The sequence below is a fragment of the Saccopteryx leptura genome, chromosome 4, assembly GCF_036850995.1.
Source record: "Saccopteryx leptura isolate mSacLep1 chromosome 4, mSacLep1_pri_phased_curated, whole genome shotgun sequence".
Lineage (NCBI taxonomy): Eukaryota > Metazoa > Chordata > Mammalia > Chiroptera > Emballonuridae > Saccopteryx > Saccopteryx leptura.
Window position 1 is genome coordinate 48948467 of NC_089506.1, and position 27281 is coordinate 48975747.

Sequence of the window (27281 nt, forward strand, 5' to 3'; positions counted from 1 at the left end):
TTGTAAAGCATTTTTAAAATGAGAAGAGCAGGTGAATATGCCTTTATTACCTATCGCAGCCTAACCAATTACAAATGTTTCTATTCTTTTAGTAGAACTGTCCATAGTTGTACTGTATTTCAGTGCTTTGAGGTAATCTTCTTTTCCTTTTATTTTAAAGTAAGTTAGAGAGTCATTTATTATGCCGCTAGGTTTTTTATTTAAGTAAATAAATTAAAGTCATCTTTAGCTTTTAAGCAAGGATTTGCTAGCCTTATTTGGACTATACCAATCCATACAACTTTTCTGTCCATGTTTATTTTTCTTTTATATAGTACAACCTGCTAATATTGGGCTTATACTGACAAAGTACAACACCCCCTCGGCCCACCCCAAACCCCTCCAAGGGAGGCTCGCTTGGGCTCCCGGGCTCTCCTGCTGGTTCGTGCTGCACTGCCATCGTCCCAGCCACTCTGGGGGACATGGTCCTCTACTCTGGGGTCCTGGCTGTGGCACCTGCCCCTTTGGATTCCCTGCAGAAGCGTCTCGGGCTGCACTGCTGTTCTCCCGGCCTCTGGGGCCCATGTGCAGGCCTCTCTGCACGGGACTGCTCAGAGACCCCCGTCCCACAGTCCCACTCCCTCCCCATGCAGGGCTGGAACCATCTTGCCCCTTCTCTTGGGCCTAGAATGGCCCTACCTAAGAAAGATAAAGAGAAACTGCTTCAAGTCTCAGGTTCTCACTAACAAACAGGTCAGCAACGCAGCCCAATGTTCTCTGCCCGTATGTGGCCAGCGCGGAGGCTGCCCCCGTGAAGGCCCGTCCACTCCCACCCACCACCAGGCCGCCACACTGTCCATGTACTCACAGACTGTGGTGTGCTTGGCTCCACACATCTGCTAGTCAATTTTTGAAAGGCAAACCCAGATACTGAATGGATACATAAACCCAGCACAGGAAACCTGACACCTTAACTACCCAACCAAGAGGCCAGCTTCCTGAGTGCCCACTGGTGCACCTTGAAATCCTCAGCCATGGTGACAAGACCTTGGAAAGATAACACCCAACAGAACTCCACCCCCTGCCCCCCGACCAGTGGCTGCTCTGGCAACAACACTAACACTATATACAGTACTGTTAATACTGGGGGCGGTCGCGGGCCGTGGCACTTAGGACAAAAATCATGCTGTGTTAACTGCCAGAGAAGGAAAAAGAATCTTTTCAATGACTCGCCAATAGGCCAATGGCCATCTGCACTTTATGTGGTCCCCTCTGGAGGGGAGGACAAGAGTGAGGATGTATCTACTGGCCTCTCTTTCCCTTCCTCTGATTTCTTTACATTTCCAAAGCCCATCAAAATCTGAAGATATTCAACCCCAAACAGACCCATGTGTCCAAAGGCACACAGATGATACTACAGCTCAGAGAAACAGTTATGGCAAGTACCACCGACCGCCATTTCCTGTGTCTTTTCCTTAAGCACATCTGATACTCAAGCAGATGCCTGACAAAGAAGTCCAACCCAACAGGCAATGGAAGACAGGCTGTATGAATCACCTATAGGCGGAGGGCCTTTGGGCTAAGATCACATATGCACCGCCTCCATCTAAATGGCTGAGGACCTTTGTTGGCCACCAACAATGTGTGAGGCATACTGTAGCACACAAAGACACTCTCTCCGCCCCTTTAGGGTTCACAGTTTTTAAAGGACAAGAGAAATCATCCAGATCATTCTTTTCAGTGCTAATTGTTTCCAGCTTAAGATGAGAAAGAACGTTCAATACAGTTCATCCTGATTCACAGGACAAAGACGGCTGGATGGTCCTTGTCAATTCTGCTTTTTCTGGCTCGAACAGCAAGACCCTGTAGAACATCTAAAACATAACAATGCAGAAAGAAGCTTTCAGCATTCCAAAGCAGAACGGCTATCTTAGATAGTTCAGAAACTGCTGCATTTAAGTATTGGGAAGGACTCAGCTTATACAGAATGGGTTTGGGGAAATACTTCTCAAAAAAACATTAAAAGCAGCATAATGGGATCTGTGAATATTAATACTCATCATCTCTGTAAATGAAGACCGAAAAGTACTTTGTGTGAGATCTATCGAAGGTTATTTTTTTCACTGATTTTAGAGAGTGGAAGAGAGAAAGAGATACATTGACTTGTTGCTGCTCTTATGCATTCATTGGTTGATTCTCGTATAAACCCTGACTGGGATGTGAACTCGCAACCTGGGCATATAGGGATGATGCTCTAAGCTACGCAATCAGGGCTTGTAAGGTCTGAAAGGACAATTTCTGTCAGCTGGCATTTACTCCGCGTTGGCTGTGGGAGAGAGAGCTGGGTACAGTTTTAAGTCCAGATCTCTCACTTGCCTGTTTCAAAGGAAACGGCTCATTTGCTAGGTGGCCTACTTTCTGGATTCTAGACCCAACCTGAAGGAGGCCTGGGGGAGGGTGAATGTGCTTGCGTTCACTCCTTTTTCCTACTTTGGTTTCAGAAGATGAGATGCCCGGCGGACCACACTCCCGCTATTAGGAGAGGACCTTACGCCCTGCCTGTCCTCTGAACCCTTTGTCTGCAAAGAACCCGCAAACCTAGAGCAATGTGGTGGCAAGCTCGGTTTTGTTGAGGAAGTTAAGGTTATGGCCTCTTTCTTCTTAGCAGTTGTCACACGAATTTTGTGAAAAAGCAACATTTGGAAGATTTTCACTGTAGAAAATACTCTAAATATCTGTAACTGTGCTTCAGATAAGCGAGTGGGGCAGCCACTTCCCCAGACATAAAATGTCTTTGAGGTACTTTCCACAGAAATGAAGTTCTGAACGTACAACCTTGCACCCTTCTTGGTGGCACAGGCTGGCATCCCTGACGCTCAGCATGAAGGCTGGGAATCAGAATGTTAACGCTCGATGCCCCGTAGATGCCTATTTCGTAGGTATAAGAGGGTGTAGGAAGGGGCACCGTGTGGGCCAAGGCCCGTGCTGGCCACATTACCACATTCAAATTTAATTCTCACACCAAGCCCTGAACAGTGAGTGGCTCTTCCCTTTCAGGTGCAGACAAGTAAGTGACTGCCTGTGTCCTTTCAATGATACCACTCTGCCTCCATGGCTACCTCCAGTTTCAAATCTAAAAAAATATATCAATCTCGCTCTTTCAGTTTGCATTCTGAGAACTGTGGTCAGGCCCCAGTGATCTAGTCACAAACAAGCTTCACAGAAAACACGATCACGCTGGCAGTTAAAGCTGATTATCAAAAACTAGGATACTTAGGGGTTAACACTACCTAAAATAATGATTACAAATATAAATTAAAAACCAATTATGTTGCCTGACCTGTGGTGGTGCAGTGGATAAAGCGTCGACCTGGAAATGCTGAGGTCGCTGGTTCGAAACCCTGGGCTTGCCTGGTCAAGGCACATATGGGAGTTGATGCTTCCAGCTCCTCCCCACCTTCTCTCTCTGTCTCTATCTCCTCTCTCTCCCTCTTCTCTCTCCTCTCTAAAATGAATAAATAAAATTAAAAAAAAACAAAAACAAAAAACCAATTATGTTGACGATTATAGCAATGGTATTATAATGCCGTGAGCCTGGCAGAAAGTAGGAGTTTAATAAGTAAAAGTCAATGAATGAACGAGTTTATCTTTGTCCTTAATCTAGAAACAGTACCAAAAAACCGAACAAACAAAAACAAAAACAGAACTAATGAGAAGTCTAACATCTTCTACATTTTAAAATGATCATTTTAAAGACTCTTACTGATTGGCTATTAAGTCTTTAGCAGGATAGTAGTAACTATCATGAAACATATTCTAAAACTAATAATTTTTTTTTTTCAGTGAGAGGAGGGGAGGCAGAAAGATGAACTCCTGTATGTGCCCGGACCAGGATCCACCTGGCAAGCTTGGGGGTGATGCTCTGTCCATCTGGGGCATTGTTCTGTTGCTCAGCAACAAAGCTCTTGTTTAGCACCTGAGGCAAAGCCATGGAGCCATCCTCAGCGTCCAGGGCCAACTCGCTCTAATCAAGCCATGGATATAGGAGGGGAAGAGAGAGACAGAGAGAGAAGCGAGACGGAGAGGGGTGGAGAAGCAGATGGGCACGTCTCCTGCGTGTCCTGACAGGGAATCAAACCTGGGACATCCACATGCTGGGCTGATGCTCTACCACTGAGCCAACCTGCCAGGGCTAAAATTAATTCTGATACCTCACTTAACTTGTTTGCATAAACATATCTGATGTATAATTTCATTAAAATAAACCCAACTACCCCTCTTTCAATGGAAAGACAATCCTTCAACTTTTCCTTCAGCTGGAAAAGATGAGATTCAATCTATCTACACCCAAAACTATCTTCTTAAGTCAGGACTATTAACCTATTGTTTTTATGCTCATGTGCAATGGCTAAATTAACAACATAGAAAGCAGCAGCTTTAAAAATTGATCCAATGTATATAGCGGTAAACCACAAACAAAAGGGCATTAACACACTGATACATTATACCCCAGGAGCTGTCCCAGTCCATCAGAATCTGAACCCGAACTTTTCAATGACACCTAAACATATGGATACCTAACAGACCTTGCATTTGCACTAAAGTAAACATTATATACCTTTCCAAAATCAGCTTATAAAATACAATGTGCATGTGACTGAGTTTTTTTTTAAAACTAGTGCTTTGAATACATCCTAACCTGTTTTGAGATCAAAACAACCAAAAGAGGTAACATTTGCCACTAGGTTTCTATAGCATAGTACTACAACATCCCTTCACATCTCCGACGGTCTCGCAACAACGTTGGTAAGTAAGAAAAAAATGACAGTAGTACAGTTTCGTACCTGATCCTGACCATCCCAGGGCAAGTCTTCACCTGTCCCTGGCGGCCCCAGTCCTGGCCCAGATTGGGAGCCCTCACTTGTCCCTTTCTTGCTTTTGTTTCCTTTGCAAGCCATTCCTGAAACTTCCCCAAGCTGTGAGTTTCTGAGTAAGAGGCAGATCCAGTACCTTTTAAATAGTTAATTACAGTAAATTACCATCTTTTATTAGTAGTACTTGTATAATTATTATTATTTATTATTATTTTAGTGTGAGAGAGAGACAGACAGGAAGGGCGAGAGATGAGAAGCATTAACTCATTGTTGTGACACCTTAGTTGTTCATTGATTGCTTTCTCATATGTGCCTTGACTGGGTTGGCTCCAGCTGAAGCATTGATTCCCTGCTCAAACCAGTGACCTTAGGCTCAAGCCAGCAACCTTTGGGCTCAAGCCAGTGACCATGGGATCATGTCACTTAAGCTGGTGAGCCTGTGCTCAAGCCAGATGAGCCTGCACCTAAGCCGGCGACCTTGGGGTTTCGAACCTGGGTCCTCAGCGTTCCAGGTCGATGCTCCATCCACTGCACCACCTCCTGGTCAGGCATTATTATTATTGAACTTGTTGGGGTGACATTGGCTAATAAATTTATAAATCACCATCTTACTTACTGTTAGGGCTCTTTTTTTTTTCTTCCACCAACCTGGGAGCGGGCTCTTCTCTAAGCCAAGGTCTCAGATAACTGTCATGTTTTAGACCAGCCCTGCTTGTCAAAGATTAGTAGTTGTCTGCAGCCTACACTGCTCTTCACCATAGCCAAGTAGGCCCAATAAATGCTAGTGCTCAGCATGACGCATCAAGAACTTTAAGCCTCAGTAATGGCTAAGCAGAAAGTATCACAAATTTACTGAAATTATATGTGGCACAAAGAAGAGAGGAATTAATCAAAGTCTCTCTTAATGCAATGCTTGACTGAACTACCCCAATCCCTCTTTAAATAGGATACTGGTGGCAAGTGACCCTGATGGCATGTCCCAGTGAGGTACACAAGAAACACTTGTTCCATTTTTTTTTCTTTTATGACCTCATTAAGGAGGATTTTGAAGATTGTTCCTAAATATGAGAACCAAGTGCCTTAAAACATCTCTAGCTTTTTATGTTTTTATCCCAGGGGTCCCCAAACTTTTTACACAGGGGGCCACTGTCCCTCAGACCCTTGGAGGGCTGGACTATAAAAAAAATTATGAACAAATCCCTATGCACACTGCACATATCTTATTTTAAAGTAAAAAAACAAAACGGGAATACGATATTTAAAATAAAGAACAAGTAAATTTAAATCAACAAACTGACCAGTATTTCAATGGGAAATATGGGCCTGCTTTTGGCTAATGAGATGGTCAATGTGCTCCTCTCACTGACCACCAATGAAAGAGGTGCCCCTTCCAGAAGTGCGGCGGGGGCCGGATAAATGGCCTCAGGGGGCCGCATGCGGCCCGCGGGCTGTAGTTTGGGGACCCCTGCTTTTAGCCTTTTACTGCTGGGGTGAACTATAGGGTCTGTGTTTATAAGAAGGTACACCCAGGCTCACATTTACCTCACCCCAAAACAAGAATCAGGCAAGGTGATCTGAACGAAAACAGTCAGGGGTGCGCACCTCTCAGCACCGAGGTAAGCTAGTTTCTTACACTGGAAAGTTTTGCCAAGACCAACTTGGGGTCCGTTCTTTTTCTTTTCATCCTCCCGGAGTTGTAGCTGCCACTAATCAGCTCCGGCGGGTGTTTCGAGGCTCTTGTGAGGGAGGGTACAGACTGCCAAAGCTGCTGGTGTGAAAATACTCCACCGCCAGGAACACTTTTCTCTAAGTGTTTGTTGATTCCACGCTTTGACTTAATAAGGAAGATTGTATTTTACAATCAGAAGCAAACAGATTTATAACAGAACACTTGAAAGGCAAACAGGGAAAAAGCAAGCCAAGGACTAAGCCCAAATGTAGTATTTTTATTGACTTCTTAGAAACCAAATAACCTAGCATATTAGTGTGTGCATTCTGCACCAGACATTCGGCCCCATTGTACTACTGAGAAGAGAATAAAAGGAAACCCTACTGTTTGAAACCCAGCGGAACATCCCCACAACAGGGCACAACTGTTCCCTCATGCATGAATGGGAAGGAGATGAAAGAAAAGATGGACTTCTGAGGTACAGCAAAAAACAAAGACAACAAAAGTGCTGATCATGAGGGAATGACACAACTCATTGCAGCAAAAAGGATGAGAGAAAGGAGCTCAGACAATGGAGAGGACAGCTAAGTGACACGGAGGAGAATTGAAAAATCTACAGAAGTGTCTTTTCTCTCTACCCTTGATGAAAAACAATTAAATGTTGGTACATCTGTCATAAAAAAAAAAAAAATCACTGAAACCTGTTACCATCATGATGTACGGTAAACTTAAACACCCCAACGGTAAGTCTCCAGTTAAACATTGGCACCTCTGTTTCTTACCCTTATTTTAAAAAGCTTTTTATTTCTGTAATACTTTACAACATCTGCTTATGTTGTAAAAAAAATCATAAAGACTGACGGGTCCCGAAAATTGTGTGGATACATGTACGGGGTTGTGTGTACAAAGGTTTAAAAACACTCTATGTAAAAGATTGGGTTTAGGAAATTTGTATATAAACTCAGCTTTTGTTTAAAAAATATTTCCTGCTTGACTCACATTATAATTATAGAGATATTTGCTGTAAAATTTGGATGGGTCTTCATCTAGTAGCAGCTCAAAACATTTTGCCTTTAAGTTCTTTGCTCTGGAGCCTCCACAGCCAAGAAGATATTGTTTGAAGACATTTAATACGAAGGAAGGAAGCTCATGATTTAATGCTACTTTTAGGTAAATGCAGTCATTTATTTGTGATGGGAATAATTACCTTTTGATGTTTCTGTTTTTCTTAAACAGAGGCACACCTGTCCACACTTCACTAATGTTGAGCCCTGCTAATGAAGTGTTCAGTGAGAAAATCCCATCAACCAAATATATTAAAAAACCACCCTATGAAATCCTCACGAGATGTTTATTGCTGCGGAAGTCCACCAGCCTGGGAAAGTCACACTATTTTAAAGTGAGCTCCTGGGCATTATTCCTTGCTTGATAACGTGCAGCCCCTCACAAAATCCCAAAAAGCAGTTATTGACCCTGTCAGAACGCCTGGTTAATGGATAAATGCTGTAATTGATTAGCCGAGAAGTGTGAATTAAAACAGGGCACGGCATCAATAACCAGCTTCTAACAAAGGTGGTTGACGTAAAATGTAAAACAAGAGCCTGTGGCTATATCTCATCAAAGGCACACTTTTCTTAAAATAGGGGCGGGGGGGGGGGGGGGGGGGTTGGAGATAAACAGGCCCAACGTCCTGTTCTCTGCGATGCTTTAATCTCTCCTCTCGGTAAGGATGCTGTATGGAGCCCCCAGCAGACATATAGTAGGAACTCACTCCTCAGCCCACTTACAGTCCACCTTTGGGGAGCAAGCAGCGTGAGGCAGTAAATGTTCCCATTGCTCTGGACCTTAAATAAAAAAGGCACATAAGAAGTCTCTCTTTATATTGTTTACTGCGAACTCTCTTCATTTATGTCCTCATGGAAGAGCGAATTCTGTCTGCTCCAGTGTCCCTGGACAGATAAGAAGCATTAGGCATTGAGACATTGCTTCTGTTTCTGCAGGTGAAACATCCATCCATCCATCCATCCATCCATCCATCCATCCATCCATCCATCCATCCATCTAGCATCTGGTATGGACCAGTTACTCTTCTGAGCTAAGAAGTACAAAGATGAAAAACGTTTATCGCAGGCTGAGCCAATGCAGAGCCCACTCCTGCTGAAAATACACAGAAATACTGGATAATCTAAAGCCAAAAAAAAAAATAATTTTTTTTTCTTTCTTTTTTTTTTTTTTAGAGAGGCAGGGAGACAGAGACAGTAACAACATTAAGCTGCTCCTGTATGTGCCCTGACTGGGGCAAAAATTTCTTTTAAAATGGTTTCATGCATAGCTAGCTTGAAAAAAAAAAAGGAAATGGAATCTTCAAGTGCTGAGACAAAGCAGGAAGTCCAGCACGGGAGCTCCCGGAGTTGACGCTGCGTGCAAAGAGGGGCGACATCCCGAGGACAAGGACCGAAGCCAGGAGACCGGCTTGGGCCGGAGAAAGGTGAGGAACTAGGCCAGCAGGACCTGTTAAAAAGCTACCTTTTCCGTGAATAGAAAAACTACATGAATGATGTCCACCAAAATAAAACAGCAAGGCAGCCTGAGGTCTGGCACGGGCTCTGTGAAAACAAAGCCTCTTGTATGAGTCATCTACACCATGAGCCTGTGCTAAGAGCAAGGACAGGCATTGAGTTTATACATCTGGATGGGTTGGAAGTCATAAATAGAGAAAATAAATTTTTAAAACTGAAGTTCAAGACCCTAAAACAATTGAGTTATGGTTTGTAGAAGAAAAATGCAAAGCAGTGCTGCAGGAATGTATCCACAAACCAGGGCACAAAATTCCAGTGGCAAAGCCAATCCCTGCTGAAGATGAGCTCACAATAAAGAGTCCCAAATATGTGAAGAAATAAACCACCGAGCAGGAGAGGCAGCAAGTATAAGGGTGAATATATACCTGGGAACTAAAAGTAAGTGAAAACTTAAGAAGGAATCTGAAATATATATGTTTAACATATTAGAGTAATTCAAGAAGGAATAATAACCATTGAAAGAATAAAACAGGCCCTGACCGGTTAGCTCAGTCAGTTAGAGCATCATCTGGAAATGGTAGGGTTGTGGGTTTGATCCCCAGTCAAAGCACATATGAGAAGCAACCAATAAATGTACAACTATGTGGAACAACAAATGAATGCTTCTCTTTCTCTCTCTCCCTCTCTCCTTTCCTCTCTTGGTCTCTCTAAAATCAATTAATGAAAGAAAGAAGAAAGAAAGAAAGAAAGAAAGAAAGAAAGAAAGAAAGAGCATGGAAAATAAAAATGGCCAAAGCTGGGTAGCTCAGTTAATTAGAGCATTGTCCCAATACACCAAGGTTGTGGGTTCAATGCCTGGTCAGGGCACATATAAGAATCAGCCAGTGGCTCAGTGGATAGAGCCTTGGTCTAGCGTATGGACATTCCAAGTTCGATTCCTGGTCAAGGCATCATGAGAAGTGACTATCTGTTTCTCTTCCCCTATCACTCTCCCTTCTCTCTCTCTTCCCCTCTCACAGCCAGTGGCTGGGCTGATTCGAGCATCATCCTGGGCACTGAGAATAGTTTGGTTGATTTGAGCATCGGCCCCAGTGGGGATTGCTGGATGGGTACCAGAGGTCGGGGCATATGCAGGAGTCTGTCTCACTATTTCCTCTTCTCTCACTTAAAAAATAAAGAAAAATTAATTTTAAAGAGAACCAAATAGCATTTTTAAAAGGAAAGGTATAGCCATAAAATTAATAAGTAAAACAGTAGATGAGACATGGCTGATGAAAGAATTAGTGAACTACAGGATGAACGAAAGGAAACCATACAGACATGGCACAGAGAGGTAAGTGATGGGAGTCATGGAGCCAGAAAACAAGAAGGGAAGAATGAGACATTTCAAGTAAATGTCTAAGAGAGAATAGAGAGAATGAGGATTCATAACAGGGACGTTTTCAGAACTAAAAGGCATATGTAAGTTCTCAGGTTAAAGAAGCACAGGCATGAACTGGATACATAAATAAAAATATAGCAACATATAGCAATGAATATACAGAATGCCTGATTTAAAGGGACAGAGAGAGGGAAGGAGAAGAAAAAACATTTTGCTGCATGATATAATGATCCTAGGCAGCAAAATAAACCCCAAAACAATGGAACAATATTTTCAAAGTATTGAAATAAACCATCTTTAGCATTGAATTCAAATAAGTTAATATTTAAAATAGTGGCAAAAAAAACCCAAAACAAAACAAAAAAGAAACATTTTCCAGACAAGGTCTGAAGGAAGTTACTACTTTCAGTCCTTTCCTGAGAGATGTGACCAAAGAATTATTAATTTAGAATAAAAGAGACTGGATCCAGAAGGGAGTGGGACCCAAGAAACAATGATTAGCAAAGAGTCTGTGAACAGGCAAATAAACCTAAAAAAGCCTTTATTATAAAATCAGCTAAGAATATCAGCAACAGTAATAATGACTCATTTAAAAAAAACTACTAAAAAAAAATCAACAACAACAAAATAAAGCTCTAGACTTAGATAACATATTAGACAGAAAACATGAAAGGATGTACATCAGGCTAAAATATACTCAAACATTTTGTTCAGGAGAATAGAGATATACTAAATTTTGACCTTGTTAAATCATATGCATTTTAAATTCTTAAAGTAACCACTAAAAAAGTTAGAATGTATAACATCAAAATTAATATATGAATAAATAATAAGAAATAAGTAAAGCTAAGTAAATCCAATGAAAAGCAGGAAACGAGCCCTGGCTGGATAGCTCAGTTGGTTAGAGCTTTGTTCCAAAGTGTGGAGGTCGCCAGTTTGATCCCCGGTCAGGGAACACACAGGAACAGACCAGTATTTCTGTCTACTTCTCTCTCTCTCCCTTCCTCTCTCACTAAAACCAATAAATAAAAATTTAAATAAATAAATAAAGTCCTTTTTTAAAAAAAGCAGGAAATGAGGAAAAATATAGCGAATAAATAGCATGGTACATTAAAATAGTAAAATAATCTAGGAAAATAAATTTAATTACATTAGTTATCACACAAATCTAAATGTTAAATGCCTCTGTTAAAAGACAGAGAATAAAAGCAAAGTAAAACAAAACATTCAGTTAAATACTTTTTACAAGAGGCCCTGGCCGGTTGGCTCAGTGGTAGAGTGTCTGCCTGGCGTGCAGAAGTCCCGGGTTCGATTCCCGGCCAGGGCACACAGGAGAAGCGCCCATCTGCTTCTCCACCCCTCCCCATCTCCTTCCTCTCTGCCTCTCTCTTCCCCTCCCGCAGCCGAGGCTCCATTGGAGCAGAGATGGTCTGGGCGCTGGGGACGGCTCCTTGGCCTCTGCCCCAGGCGCTAGAGTGGCTCTGGTCGCAACAGAGCGATGCCCCAGAGGGGCAGAGCATCGCCCCCTGATGGGCAGAGCATCGCCCCTGGTGGGCGTGCCGGGTGGATCCTGGTGGGGCGATGTGGGAGTCTGTCTGACTGTCTCTTCCCGTTTCCCGCTTCAGAAAAATACAAAAAAATACAAAAAAAAAAAAAAAAGGTGGAAAAGGCTTAGTCCTAAAACCAAGCCCCAGGCTACAAAGATCCTGCCTGCCCACAGCCTGCCACCAACACACATTAATATCACCTGGGTGACGGCTTCCACGTGGGCAGCGCCATCTTTAATAAAGTGAGCCTAATATATATATTTTATCTGCTAACAGAGGTGAATACGGCTGGTGAGCTAGAAACCTTTGATTCTAGGAAACTCGGATGAGTCAGTGGCTTTGGGAGCCCTGAATGGAAAGGGAAGTGTTTTCCCACTGTGTGTATTTCTTGCCCACTGGATGCAAGCTAGGATTAAAGGTAATGGCCCACCAGTTCTTGGCTCCGTTGTTTCCTTGCCCACTGTCCAAATCAGATGCGAACCTGCATGGGCCGGGCGGCTGTGATGGTGGCCATGGCTACTGGCTTTACAATGCCTAATCAATAAGTGTTTATCTTCACCTCCTTTCAAAAACTGACAATAAAAGAAGGAAGCGTATCAGTCTGCAGGAACAGATATAATGAAGGAAGAAAACCCTTTATAACAGATGTCAACAAATTTGGAAAATGGAAAGTGAATCAACAGGAGAAAAACTAACTATTAACTGATAGGTAGAACAAAAGGTAGCTCCATTTTGCCCCTCCTAACTCTCATTTTCACTAGGACTTTGCAGGTCACAGTGACCACAGCCTAACCCAAGAGGAATGGACGTGGTTGAGGAACTCAATAGCTATAACAGCTTTCCGGTGTTCCTGGAACTGACTAATCGCAGACTGCCCCACCTAGATTACAAGGAGCAGACAAAGTTCTACCAGCTCCCAAGCAATGAGCATGTCAGTAGAAACTCTCAAACCCTATAAATCCCCTGGACTCCCCCTCATCAGGGCTGGCGCTTTTTTCGGCCTCAGCCCATCTGCACCCAAATGCACTAATCAAGTCCACTGTTTACCTCCCTTAGTGTTGGGCAGATAAAATATATTATGCTCACTTTGTTAAAGATGACGCTGCCCACGTGGAAGCCCGTAGCCCAGGTGATATTAATGTATGTTGGGGGTGGACTGTGGGCAGGCAGAATCCTTATAGCCTGGGGCTTGGTTTTAGGACTAAGCCTTTCTCACCCTTTTTGATGTGGGTGGTACAATCCCATCATGCCTCAGATAAGTGACTTTGTATTAGAGACTTTCCTATTTTGTATATTGGATTAAAGGTTTTGATTTCTGCACTATAAAGTGGGGCAGACTAGGAGCTTGCTCTCTCTTGGTTCCTGAGATTAGCATTAGAGGAGAGAGCAGAGAGAGGCCATGTGGAGGAGGCCAGGACAAGCAGCCAAGATGGTGGAGTGATGAAGAAGCCAGTTTGTGCAGAGTTTGTGCAGGGAGAAGGCAGGACATGGGGAACAGAGGTGAATAAGTCTGGTGAGCTAGAAACCTTTGATTCTAGGAAACTTGGATAAGTCAGTAGCTTTGTGAGCACTGAATGTGAGTGGGTTTTGGAGCCCAGTGTGTGTTTTTACTTGCCTGCTGGGTGCAAGCTAGGATTAAAGATGATGGCCCACCAGTTCTTGGTTCCATTGTTTCATTACCGTCTGTCCGAATCTAATGCGAACCTTCATGTGAATGGCCATGATAGTGGCTACTGGCTTTACATTTGGCCTCATGTGATTCCTATCAGCAAACCTAACTCTAATTGCCAGCAATACTGGGGACAAAGAGGTGTGACAGGTCAAAAAGAATCAAGGAATCTTCTTTCCATAAGAATTCTGGGTAAGCTTAGGAACTGAACATCCTGGCACCTCTGAAAGCAGGTTGGTGGGATTAAACAAAGGATTATTTGAAAATCTGTCTAAAGAGCACTTAGACCCTCCCCCTCTTAATTTCCCCATTCCAATAAGGTAAAAAAAATAAACAGAAGAAGCTGAACCAAAACAGCTTCTAATTTGTGGATATAAAACAATGGAAGGAGTTAGTCAAGGAGGTGAAAATTAGGACTAAGTGCAAGTGTGCCTTTGGAATGCTGAGGCTTCCCCAGGCCCCTTCTCCTTTGGCTTCCAGAAGGCTGGCAGCCAAGTTCTATCTCCAGAAACCAGAAGGTTGGAAGATTGCTCTCTGAGTAACAATGAAGGGCCCAAGAGAACAGCCCAGCAGACATACTAATACTTGGTGACCCACTGGTGAAGGTGTCAGGTCACCATCTGATAATCCTATAGTGAGGTCCATTAATTAGCACCAATAAAGAACTCTCTATGGATTTTTAAGTTCTTCATTCTCAAATACAGACTAAGAGCTACAAATCAGACATTTGACGAAAGGTACTAACATGAAAGATAGACCCAAACTACCAGAAAGAGACAATGCAAAGAGCAAAAGAAAACTAACAAAACACAACAGTATTAATATCCTAAGAGAAATAAGATATTACTGAAAGGCAGAAACCGCATGCCAAACTGAAAACACGAGGCTAGTGTGTTCCAAAAGGAAAAGTTATTTTATAAGTGTCTGGGTGCAGGCAGGCTAAGACCAGCAAAGGATGCCAGCCCCGAAGAAGAGATGGGACAGGAGTTATGTGGATTCATCAAAGAACCTTCCATAAAGGAACCTTCCATCAAATAGCTTCTTCTTTGTGGTTGGGAGTGGCACCACAGTTCCTCAAAATTGTTTGCACCCTGATCCAATCGTCCCTTATCAGCATCCAGCTGCAAGGGAGGTCTGAGCTGGATTACTGAGTAGGCAAGTCCTTCTTCCTCCTTCAGGCCTGCATTGTTCTTAAGAAAGATGGTGGCTGAGTAGCCATTTTATCTATCAATTACATCTAAAAAACAAGAATATCACTTATAAAAAACATTAGAGAACATTGAAAAACTGTCAGAAATAGTCGGCCTAGCGTGCGGAGGACCCGGGTTCGATTCCCGGCCAGGGCACACAGGAGAAGCGCCCATTTGCTTCTCCACCCCTCCACCGCGCCTTCCTCTCTGTCTCTCTCTTCCCCTCCCGCAGCCAAGGCTCCATTGGAGCAAAGATGGCCCGGGCGCTGGGGATGGCTCTGTGGCCTCTGCCCCAGGCGCTAGAGTGGCTCTGGTCGCAACATGGCGACGCCCAGGATGGGCAGAGCATCGCCCCCTGGTGGGCAGAGCGTTGGGTGGATCCCGGTCGGGCGCATGCGGGAGTCTGTCTGACTGTCTCTCCCTGTTTCCAGCTTCAGAAAAATGCAAAAAAAAACAAAAAAAAAACTGTCAGAAATAAAAACATAAAAACAAAATAATTTTTCTTTCAAAGTAATGCAAGATAAAGTTGAAACTTCTAAAAAGGCAAATTACAAAATAGAAAAAAGCAAAGATAAGTGACTAGGCGGTGGCGCAGTAGATAGAGTGTTAGACTGAGATGCAGAGGACCCAAGTTCGAAATTCCGAGGTTGATAACTTGAGCACAGGTTAATCTGGCTTGATCATGGGCTCATCAGCTTGAGCATGGGGTGACGGACTTGAGTGTGGGATCACAGACATGACCTCATGGTCACTGGCTAGAGCCCAAGGTCGCTGGCTTGAAGCCCAAGGTTGCTGGCTTGAGCAAGGGGTCACTGGCTCAGCTATAGCCCCGGGTCAAGGCACATATGAGAAAGCAATCAATGAACAACTAAGGTGACGCAACTGTTGGGCAGATAAAATATATTATGCTCACTTTGTTAAAGATGGTGCTGCCCACGTGGAAGCCCGTTGCCCAGGGGATATTAGTTGCCCTTCTTGCTTGGGATGGGCATGATTATATTAATGTGTGTTGGGGGAGGGCTTTTGCATCAAAAGGTTTTAAAAGGAGAGATCATGTTGTTCCAGGGAAGAGGGATTACGTTCTAGGAGGAGAGTAGAGAGGAGAGCAGATAAAAGCCACACGAAGCAGAGGAGAAGCAGCCAAGATGGTGGAGTGCTGAAGGAGAAGCCAGTTTGTGTAGAGAGAAGAAGCTGGGGAACAGAGGTGAATAAGGCTAGTGAGCTAGAAACCTTTGATTCTAGGAAGCTCAGATAAGTCAGTAGCTTTGTGAGCGCTGAATGAGTGGGTTTTGGAGCCCAGAGCGTGTTTTTACTTGCCTGCCGGGTGCAAGCTGAGGATTAAAGGTAATGGCCCACCAGTTCTTGGCTCCGTTGTTTCATTACCATCTGTCCGAATCTAATGTGAATCTGCATGGGCCAGGCGGCTGTGATGGTGGCTGTGGTTACTGGCTTTATAGCAACAAAGAATTGATGCTTCTCATCTCTCTCCCTTCCTGTCTATCAGTCTCTATCTGTTCCTCTCTCCGTCTCTCTGTCTCATTGTCTCTTTCTCTCTCACTAAAGAAAAAAAGATAAAAAAGAAATGAGAGAATAAAACAGGTCCAACATTCAAGCAATGAGGGTTTGAAAAAGAGGAACTAGGGGAAAAAATTGGAGAAAATAAATTGATCAGAGAGATACCAGGCAAGCTCCCAGAACTGAAAGACAAGTTTCCAGGCTGAAAGGCCTATTGAATACCTACATAATTATTAGAAAATGACCCCCACACAAGTATATCATCGCAAAGTTTGAGAAGACCAGGTGTAAGGCCTGTAGCCACGGCCACCATCACAGTCACCTGGCCCATTCAGGTTCACATTTGATTTGGACATACGGTAATAAAACAACGGAGTCAGGAACTGGTGAGCCATTACCTTTAATCCTAGCTCGCACCTGGTGGGTGAGAAATACACACAGTGAGGAAACACTTCCCTTTCCATTCAGGGCTCCCAAAGCCACTGACTCATCCGAGTATTCCTAGAATCAAAGGCCCCACCAGCCTTATTCACCTCTGTTCCCCATCTCCTTCTATGCACAAACTGCACAAACTGGCTTCTCCTTCAGCACTCCGCCATCTTGGCTGCCTCTCCTCTGCAGTGCTGATGGCAGGATCTGAGCGAGAGTGTCCCCCCCCCTCCCCCCCCGCCTGCCTCATTCTACAGTGTAGAAATTAAAGCCTTTAAACCAATATACAAGTAAGGAAGTCTCTGGTACAAAGCCACTCATCTGAGGCATAAATGGGATTCCTCATAAGAGTGCACCACCCCACATCATGCAACAGTCAAGGGTGTGGGGAAAAGTTTAGTTTTGAGAAGATCTTAGTATTAGATGGATGTTGAAAAGATCTTAGTATTAAAAGGGTAAGAAAGGCTTAGTCTTAAAACTAAGCCTTAGGCTATAAGGACCTTGCCAGCTTACAGCCTGTCTCCTACACCCAATGCAAACTATAAGCGAGCAAACATATTTCATATTTACAAACTTTTTTGACTAACACCAGGGATAAAGAGATCTTAGTTTATTTAAAAAGAAAAAAAATTTATTTAAAGAGAAAAAAAATCATATAAAGAGATCAAGATCATAAGTGACCAATGCCTTTAAACATTCTATGAGAAAACATTTTCCAAAGAAAATGTTCTCCATGAAGTCTAAAGAACGTTGAAGACATTACAAGATATATAGTCACAAAACAATTTTCCTTTTGAGTGCCCTTTATCACATACTGCTAGAGAATATGCAAACCCAAATGAAGGAATAAGCCAAGAAAGAAGATATGGTTTAAAGATTCAGTGACAAAAATCAGGATTATAGATGAGAAGTCTTAGAAACATAAACATGCAGCTGGCCTAGAAACTGACAAGTTCAGGATAGAAGGCTCAGAGGGATTAAAATAAATAATAAAATTAAAAATTTTTTAATTAATATTTTTTAAAAAGTGGAAAATAGATTGCTTAATATGGATGACATTATCAGAGGGTTTGGAGAAAAAAACTAGTTTTACCTAAATAGAAAATTAATAGCCTGACCTGTGGTGGCCCAGTGGATAAAGCGTCGACTTGGAAATGCTGAGGTCGCCGGTTCGAAACCCTGGGCTTGCCTGGTCAAGGCACATATGGGAGTTGATGCTTCCAGCTCCTCCCCCTTCTCTCTCTCTGTCTCTCCTCTATCTCTCTCCTCTCTCTCTCTCTCTCTCTCTCTCTCTCTCCCTCTCCTCTCTAAAAAAAAAATTGAATAAATAAAAAATAAATAAAAATTAAAAAAAAAAGAAAAAGAAAATTAATAAAAAAAATTGAACCAGTGGCAAACTCTAGGGGAACTGCAGTTATATAAGAAGGAAAAAGTTGTACAAGAAACAATGATAGTGTACTCTGTAGCTCAGTTGTGAACAGTATTTTTTTGGCACAGCATAAACCTAGAAGTGTGATGTGTGTTTACAGATGGGTACATATGGTATGACATAAGAGAACCAGGCCTTCATCTCCTATAGGAGGAAGTCACAGGAGACTGTCTAAAATTGAAGTAAAAACAAGAATAACAATATATACACTGTTCTTTTTATTTTTCTGATTTCAGAGAAAAAGAAGCATTAATTTGTTGTTCCATTTATTTAGGCATTCATTGGTTAATTCTTGTATGTACTCTGACCAGGGATCAAACCTGCAACCATGGTGTATTGAGATGATGGTCTACCTAACCTAATTGAACTACCCAGTCAGGGCCAAATTACAGTATACTATTTATAAGTCTGGAGGTACATGCAGATGAAACAACTAAAAGAGTTCAAAGAGGTTGTTCTGGGTCTAGGAGTAAGGGAGTCTGGGAGGCCTTACAGAATTATTTGACTTTTATAACTCTATATCTTGTATTATTTAATAAAAATTTAAATATTCATTTTTAAAAATCAAGTAGCATTTCCATATACCAGCAGCAATCAAGCATAGATTGTATAAAGCCTGACCAGGCGGTTGCACAGTGGTTAGAGCATCAGACTGGGATGCAGAGGACCCAGGTTTGAGACCCTGAGGTTGCCAGCTTGAGTGCGGGCTTATCTGGTTTGAGCAAAGCTCACCAGCTTGGACCCAAGGTTGCTGGCTCGAGCAAGGGGTTACTTGGTCTGCTGTAGCCCCAAGGTCAAGGCACATATGAGAAAGCAATCAATGAACAACTAAGGTGTCGCAACGAAAAACTGATGATTGATGCTTCTCATCTCTCTCCGTTCATGTCTGTCTGTCCCTATTTATCCCTCTCTCTGACTCTCACTCTGTCTCTGTTAAAAAAAAAAAAAAGATACAAGTCCTGCCTTTGTGGCTTTCAAATTTTAGTTGAATTGATAGGCAAAGAAATAAATCACAACACAACATGGTAAGTGCTTGTAAAGCTAGTAGCCACGGCCACCATCACAGCCACCTGGCCCGTGCAGGTTCGCATTAGATTCGGGCAGATGGTAATGAAACAATGGAGCCAAAAAATGGTGGGCCATTAGCTTTAATCCTAGCATGCTCCCGGCAGGCAAGTGAAAACACACACTGGGCTCCAAAACCCACTCATTCAGTGCTCACAAAGCTACTAACTTATCTGAGTTTCCTAGAATCAAAGGTTTCTAGCTCACTAGCCTTATTCACCTCTGCTCCCCATCTCCTTCTCTTTGCACAAACTGGCTTCTCCTTCAGCACTCCACCATCTTGGCTGCTTCTCCTGGCCTCCTCCACGTGGCCTTTATTTGCTCTCTTCTCTATGTTAATCTCAAGAACCGAGAGAGCAAGCTCCCAGTCTGCCCCACTTTATAGTGTAGAAATCAAAACCTTTAATCAATATACAAACAAGGAAGTCTCTGATACAAAGTCACTTATTTTAGGCATAACAGGATTCCTCATGAGAGTGCACCACCCCACATTATGCAATCAGTCAAGGGTGTGGGGAAAAGCTTAGTCTTAAAACTAAGCTTTAGGGTATAACCATCCTGCCTGCTTACAGCCTGTCCCCACACCCAACGCAAACTATAAGCGAGCAAACATATATATCATATTTACAAACTTACTTGACCAACAGTGCTAAAATTGAGCCATTACTTAGGAAGATGTTTGTGAGAAATAATAAATCAGTTTGGTAGACACAAAATTTGAACAGCCATACAAACGCCCAGGTTAAAGTAAGATTCTGAGGCCATCATAAATGAAAAGGCTATTATCATTGAGGACAATGATTTGGAAGAAAAAAAAAACCACCCTCGGTAGTATCAGGATTTTAGGGCCCACTGAAAAGTGAAAACCCCTTTTAGGGAAACAGGTAGGAATGTAACAGAATGATGAAATCCAGAGAAATCAGCACCCTTGATACTAAGAGGGTTTTGAGAAATAGGACATGATCCTAGGAATGAGCTGAGATGGATATATGGAACTTATTTAATGGCATACTGTACTAGCAATCTGAATACCTGTAGTAGATTTAAAAATTACTCTTGTTATAACTTTTTAGAAGATTGTGAAATCATCAAAATGCACATAAAACACGTTTTAATATACTATATGATATAGGCTGTCCATTGTACCATTTTTCTTTCTTTGAATTCTCAGGTATGGTTTGGAAAGGCAAGAACTCCGTAACATTAACAAATTCAATAAAAAGTAAATATACAGGAAAAAAAGAAGTAGGGCATGATCTACAGCACCAAAAACCTGGAAGGAGTCAACTAGTGTGAGGATTAAAAACGGGCTTGTATTTGGCAATTCTGAAGGCATTTGAGGCCTTAGGGGTCAGTTTCAGAGTTAGAGGCATGAATACAGTTGTAATGGGCTGAGAATTCAATGAGACTTAATGGAATGTAGAGAAAGTGAATGTAGACCACTCTTCAAGAAGTTAGGAGTTGAGCCTGACCTGGCGGTGGCAGAGTCAATGGAGCATCGAACTGGGATGCGGAGGACCCAGGTTTGAGACCCCGAGGTTGCCAGCTTGAGCGCGGGCTCATCTGGTTTAAGCAAAGCTCACCAGCTTGGACCCAAGGTCACTGGCTCGAGCAAGGGGTTACTCAGTCTGCTGAAGGCCCGCAGTCAAGGCACATATGAGAAAGCAATCAATGAACAACTAAGGTGTCGCAATGAAAAACTGATGATTGATGCTTCTTATCTCTCTCTGTTCCTGTCTGTCTGTCCCTATCTGTCCTTCTCTCTGACTCTGTCTCTGTAAAAAAAAAAAAAAAAAAAAAAAAGGAAAAGAAAAAAAAAGTTAGGAGTTGAAAGACAACCACTTAGGAAAGTTTGTTTTCTTTTTGTTTCATTTTTGTTTATGTTCTTACAAGCAAAAGTTTATTTAGAAAGTCAGAGAGGTAAAATAAGTGAGCGACGAAGAAGTGAGCCAGGTGGGCTGCATGGGCACAGGAAACAAGTTACAGAATGAGACGAAGGGCCCTTGTAGCCTAGGAGAAAGAAAAGCAGAGAGACACATCTAAAGGGAGAAGGCAAGGTGGCAAGAGAGAGAGAGAGAGAGCGCTGTTTTATTTCATTTTTGACAAAGATAGGTGTAAAGTACCTTTGTAGACTGTGAAGAAGACTTCCACAAAGGGTGAAGAAGTAAAAACCGGAAGAGAGAGGGCTAAATTGGTGCACCTAGATTCCCCAAGGGGAAGAAAGAAGTGAGGAAGGGGTGACACAGGAGAGGGAGAACGACTCCTCCTCATCAGATAACATTCGGCGGGCAGGAGGCAGGTCCCTTCCGAAGCAAAGGGTTAGGAGATAAGAGCTGTGATGCTGAGTCAAGGCCTGCCCTTTCGGAGACAAGCGATTACTCTTTCTGCCTTAAAGAAAAGGATATTTAAACAAGAGAGAAATTAGAGACAAGCATAGAGAATTTGATGATTAGGGAGATGGATTTTATCTATTCCCCAGTGGCAGGAAAAGTGGGTGGGAGCTATGGGGCTAGCACAGATAATAGGGTGGTGGCAGCAGCAAGGAGATAAGGGCTGGACAGGGGTGATGAGTTCGGCAGTCCCTGTCAAGCCTGTGAAAGGACAGCAGAGGAAAAGGACAAAGAGAAGGACTGGGAGAACCGACGGGGTTTGGAAAAGCAACGTCCCTGGAGAAATAAACCCCTCTTTTGCCTCTCTCTCTAATGGATAAAACCTCTCAAATTCCCTTGTGTCCTATGTTGACCTCCTAAGTTTCAATGACAAAGACCACTGACAAAAATGTTGTGTAGTATAAATAATAACAGCTTTATTATTCTCCCAGCTCCACTGGGGCAGAGAAAAGTAGCAGACGGTCTCTGGGAAGAACAAATGTTAGTGCTGCCCAGTCCAAAATGCAACCCGGCCACATTGCTCTGGGCCTCTGGAGGGGAAGGAGAAACTGCCCAATCTCAAGTTTCTTTAAAAACAAGCAAACAAACAAACAAAAAAAACCCCCAAGCCACTAATTTAAAGAGAAGTAGAAGTAAAGCCAGCTACCAAAATGCAGTAAGAGCCTTTCTTCTTGACCACATCTTTCCTATTGCTTTACTTCATACAGCTGCTCATCTACATTTCTCTATATTAAAAGAATTCATGAATCAAAATCTGAAAATAGGCCCTGCCAGCAGCTCAGTGGATAGAGCATCAGCCTAGCATATGGATGTCTCAGGTTTGACTCCTGGTAAGGGCATACAGGAGAAGCAACCATCTGCTTCTCTCCCTCTTCCCCTCCTGCAGCCAGTGACTCAACTGGTTCGAACAAGGCCCCGGGCCCTGAGGATAGCTTGGGTTGGTCCGAACATGTCAGCCTCAGGCACTAAAAATAGCTCGGTACTAGAGCATCAGCCTGAGACAGGGTTGCCAGGTGAATCCCAATAGGGGTGCATGTGAGAGTCTGTCTCACTATCTCCCCTCTTCTCACCTAAAAATAAAAACAAACTCAAAATAAACTCCCACCTCTTGTCAAACATTTGGGAGAGGGTAGGCAAACTCTAGTAGTTAAAAATTTATAAGGGGTTATGATCATTCAAGGAAAGAAAAATCAGGCTGAGAAGGTGAAGGAAATGTAGGAAGAAAGAAAACAAACTTTTTAACTACAGCTTTTTAGAAAGACACGGGAATGAAAGAGCAAGGGGATTTTTTTTAAACATCTGTTTTCACTAGGAACGATTTCTGCATGCTGTTTTATGAGACAAGAAGAAAGGAAGGAAAGAAGGAAGGAAGGAAGGGAGGAAGGGAGGAAAGAAGGAAGGAGAAAGAGAGGAAATAAAAAAAATACAGGCCCTGGCCGGTTGGCTCAGCGGTAGAGCGTCGGCCTGGCGTGCAGGGGACCCGGGTTCGATTCCCGGCCAGAGCACATAGGAGAAGCGCCCATTTGCTTCTCCACCCCCCACCCCCTCCTTCCTCTCTGTCTCTCTCTTCCCCTCATGCAGCCAAGGCTCCATTGGAGCAAAGATAGCCCGGGCTCTGGGGATGGCTCCTTAGCCTCTGCCCCAGGCGCTGGAGTGGCTCTGGTCATGGCAGAGCGATGCCCCGGAGGGGCAGAGCATCACCCCCTGGTGGACAGAGCGTTGCCCCTGGTGGGTGTGCCGGGTGGATCCCAGTCAGGCGCATGCCGGAGTCTGTCTGACTGTCTCTCCCCGTTTCCAGCTTCAGAAAAATACAAAAAAAAAAAAAAAAATACAAGCTGAAAAGGAGCTAATATATTTCTCATGGGCCAGGAAATAGGCATACGTAGTTAGGTTCTCAGGTCAATGAGAAACAAAGACTAGAGCTGATTATAACTTGCAGTTATAGAGGCTAGAAGTCTGAAATTAATGTAGGGGACTCTTCTGAGGGCTGAGAGAAGGACCTGTAACGGGCCTCTGTACTCGGCTTGTAGACGGTCATCTTCTTTCCATGTCTCCTCACACAGTCTTCCCTCCAAGTCTATCTCTATGGCCAAATTTACCCTTTATTTAAGGACAGCAGCCATATTGGATTAGGTCCCACCCTAATGACATTGCTTTAACTAATTACATCTGCAACAACCCTATTTCCAAATAAGGTAACATTCTAAGAACTGAGAGTTAGGATTTCAACATATAAATTTGGGGGAGAGACATGACTCAACCCATTACAACAGCTAATATTTATTTCACTCTTACTGGGTGCCAGGCTCTGTGCATATATATTTCATATAATCCTCTTAATCATTTTTATTAATGAGAAAAATGAGGCACAGAGAAGTTAAGTCATTTGCCCAAGATCAAACAGCTGGTAAGTAATGGAGCTAGGATTTCAGAACTTGGTCCCTATGGATCTAGAATACTAACCGCTACCCTTTACTCATATATAATAAGACAGTATTCCACCAATTCATATATCTTTGTAATATAAGCAATAAATAAATGCCCAAGTGAATAAATGAATGAAGTACCTGAGTGCAGAATGAACAAACTTGGCAGGTGGTTCAGAATTTCTATACAGTGAGGTAGGGCCATTGTCCAAAGCACCCAGCAGGTTACCAATAGCATCTTTAAGTCCAGGGTGAATGCTAAGTGGCATCGAGCAGAGAGCACACAGGCTTTGAAGTCCAGCAAAGATATATAGCACAGAAAAAATTACCAAAAATCCCAAAGCCATCTCTGCCATAGTGCATCCCCTGTGCCTCGTGGACAATGACATTACAACTGCAGCCATTCAAGAAAGGGCCTCTCAGGCTGTAGACCAGGCAAAAGACCTACAAGGTGATAGACTAAATTTACACAATACTTTAGGCCCTGGCTGGCTGGCTCAGTGGTAGAGCATTGGCCTGGCGTGTGGAAGTCCTGGGTTCGATTCCCGGTCAGGGCACACAGAAGAAGTGAAAATCCACTTCTGCACCCTTTTCCCTCTCCATTCTCTCTCTCTCTCTCTCTTCCCCTCCTGCAGCCAAGGCTCCCTGGAGCAAAGTTGGCCTGAGTGCTGAGGATGGCTCCATGGCCTCTGCCTCAGGCGCTAGAATGGTTCCCGCTGCAATGGAGCAATGCCCCAGATGGGCAGAGCATTGCCCCCTAGTGGGCTTGCCAGGTGGATCCTGGTCAGGCTCATGTGGGAGTCTGTCTCTCTGCCTCCCCGCTTCTCACTTCAGAAAAAAAAAAAGTTTAAATAAATAAAATTTACATAATATTTTAAAACATGTTTTATATTTTTGCTCTTCTAGGTATAGTTGATTTAGTGGTACATTGTACCTCTTCCGGTAGCTTTGTTTTCTTGTGTTTCTGTTCTTTTAATTGTGGTAATATATATATATATTATACCATTTTAACCATTTCTAAGTGAACAGTTCTCTGGCATCATGTACTTTCTCACTGTTGTGCAACCATCACCATTATCCATCTCCAGAACTTCTTCATCATGCCAAACTGAAACTTTATACCTGTTTACAAACTAACTTCCCATTTTCCACTTCCTCCAGCATCTGGTAACCATTATTATATGTTTTGTTTCTGAGTTTGACTACTCTTGGTTACTCATGTAGGTAAAATCTTACAAAATTTGTCCTTTTCCATCTGGCTTATTTCATTAAGCATAATAGTTTCATGATTCACCTATATTGTAGCATGTGCCAAAATTTCCTTCTCTTTTGAGGCTGAATAATATTCCACTGTATGGATATACCACATTTGGTTTATCAATTTATCCATCACCAGACACTTGAGTTGCTTCCACCTTTTAGTGTTATTTTATTTTATTCATTTTAGAGAGGAGAGAGAGAGAGAGGAGGGAGGAGCAGGAAGCATCAACTCCCATATGTGCCTTGACCAGGCAAGCCCAGGGTTTCGAACCGGCAACCTCAGCATTCCAGGTCGACACTTTATCCACTGCGCCACCACAGGTTAGGAGTTGCTTCCACCTTTTGGCTATTGTGAATAATGCTGCTATGAACATGGGTGCGTAAATGTCTGTTAGAATCCCTCCTTGCAATTCTTTTGAATGATCAGAAGTGGAATTGCTGATCTTATGGTAATTCCACGTTTAATGCCTTCATTGTATTTTGCTCACATGTAATGTTGTAACCATTGTAAATGTTGTAAACAGATGATTTCTTGCAATGTGCTGGGTGAGGTGAAGACAACTGATGTTTCGAAATGCTTTAGACAACTGAAAGTCACCTCAGTGTTTTCTGAGTCTGGCCGTGTGCACTACACTAAGGGAGATGAAAGCCTCCGAGCTAAGGATGGCCTGTGCAGATGAAGGAAGTCAGTCTGTTGAAAACAAACTGCTTAATAATCTAGAACAGTGCCCGCCCCGGCAGCGCATAAACTAAAATTGGGACGATACAGAGAAAATTAGCAAGGCCCCTGCACAAGGATGACACACAAATTTGTGAAGGGTTCCATATTTTGTCTTCTAGTATCTGTGGGTGGGATACTGAGGCTGGTCAGGGCCCTCCCAGCCTCAAACCCCATTTTTAAGTCCTCTTTCAAAAAAAAAAGGAAAATGGAACAATCAAATGGTCCACTGTAGTGTGCTACTTCCTTTTGTATTAATGTCATCAACTTAAACAAAAGGTATTTCTCAAGTGTTGTCAAACAGCCCCACTCTTGGGCCATGGACTGTCCCTTTTGGGGTTCTCTGTACATTGCTGAGCGCCCAGCGCATAGAAAGTACTCAGCATCTTGGTTGGTTTCCTGTTCACAGGTCATAAGGTGAACACACAACCTAGAAAAGGAAAAAACATGCACTGCTTTAGACAAACAAGTTAATGGACACGATCACTCTTTAAGTCCTAAGTAGCATCCAAATTAGTTTATAATCATGGTTTCGATGTAGGAGAAATCAACCTGTCCCATTGGACTATTTAAAAATTCAGAACTGGACTTTAAATGTTCCACGAATATTTCTATAACTAAACCATTGACCTTCCAAAAAAAGAATGAAGCCATCAAAGTAATCTGAATAAATCTTTCATTTCATCCTCCCTGTAATGTGTCAGATAAAGAAAAAAGACATCTGAAGGTCTGGAGGAAATAAATGACACCCTCACAGAGGAGAGGGAAGATCTGAACGTCACTAATGCACAGAGAAGGCTTCCTCGCTTTCTGAGGGCTGGAGTGCGGCCGGGGCGCCTTCTCCTTCAGAGCGGCACACTCTCTAGAAGTCACTGACAGTTGCAAACACAGGAGCATGTCTATGCACATCAGCTTTGGTTTAGTTTTATAAATGTTTACATAAACTTTATGAGACATATAAGCATCCTACATGTCTTTATAAATGCTATATATCATCATACATTCACAAGTTATTTTATGCATGCTAACATAAAATTAGAAAAGTTCCCAACTAGTGGATAACAGAAGATTAAGGTCAAATTCTCCATAATTCTCCATTTACTCTAAATCTAGAAGATGACTTTTTTGAGGAAAACAACAAATGCTTCATATAAAATAAGTTTTTATATGAAGATTTTTCTGAATAAATCTCCTATGTAGAGAAAAGAATATATTTATGAA

The 27281-nt window shown here is 42.8% G+C and overlaps 1 protein-coding gene and 2 non-coding genes across 5 annotated transcripts in view; 2 read left to right on the top strand and 1 right to left on the bottom strand.

Annotated features, from left to right (window-relative positions):
- The window catches only part of CLYBL (citramalyl-CoA lyase), a 272254-nt gene that overhangs the window by 144714 nt on the left and 100259 nt on the right, over positions 1 to 27281 (bottom strand). The window lies entirely within an intron of this gene.
- On the top strand, positions 11674 to 11749 carry TRNAA-GGC (transfer RNA alanine (anticodon GGC)). Its single transcript has one exon. It is a non-coding gene; the product is annotated as a tRNA-Ala (tRNA).
- LOC136404624 (U6 spliceosomal RNA) lies at positions 26070 to 26174 on the top strand. The gene has a single exon (XR_010751345.1). It is a non-coding gene; the product is annotated as a U6 spliceosomal RNA (small nuclear RNA).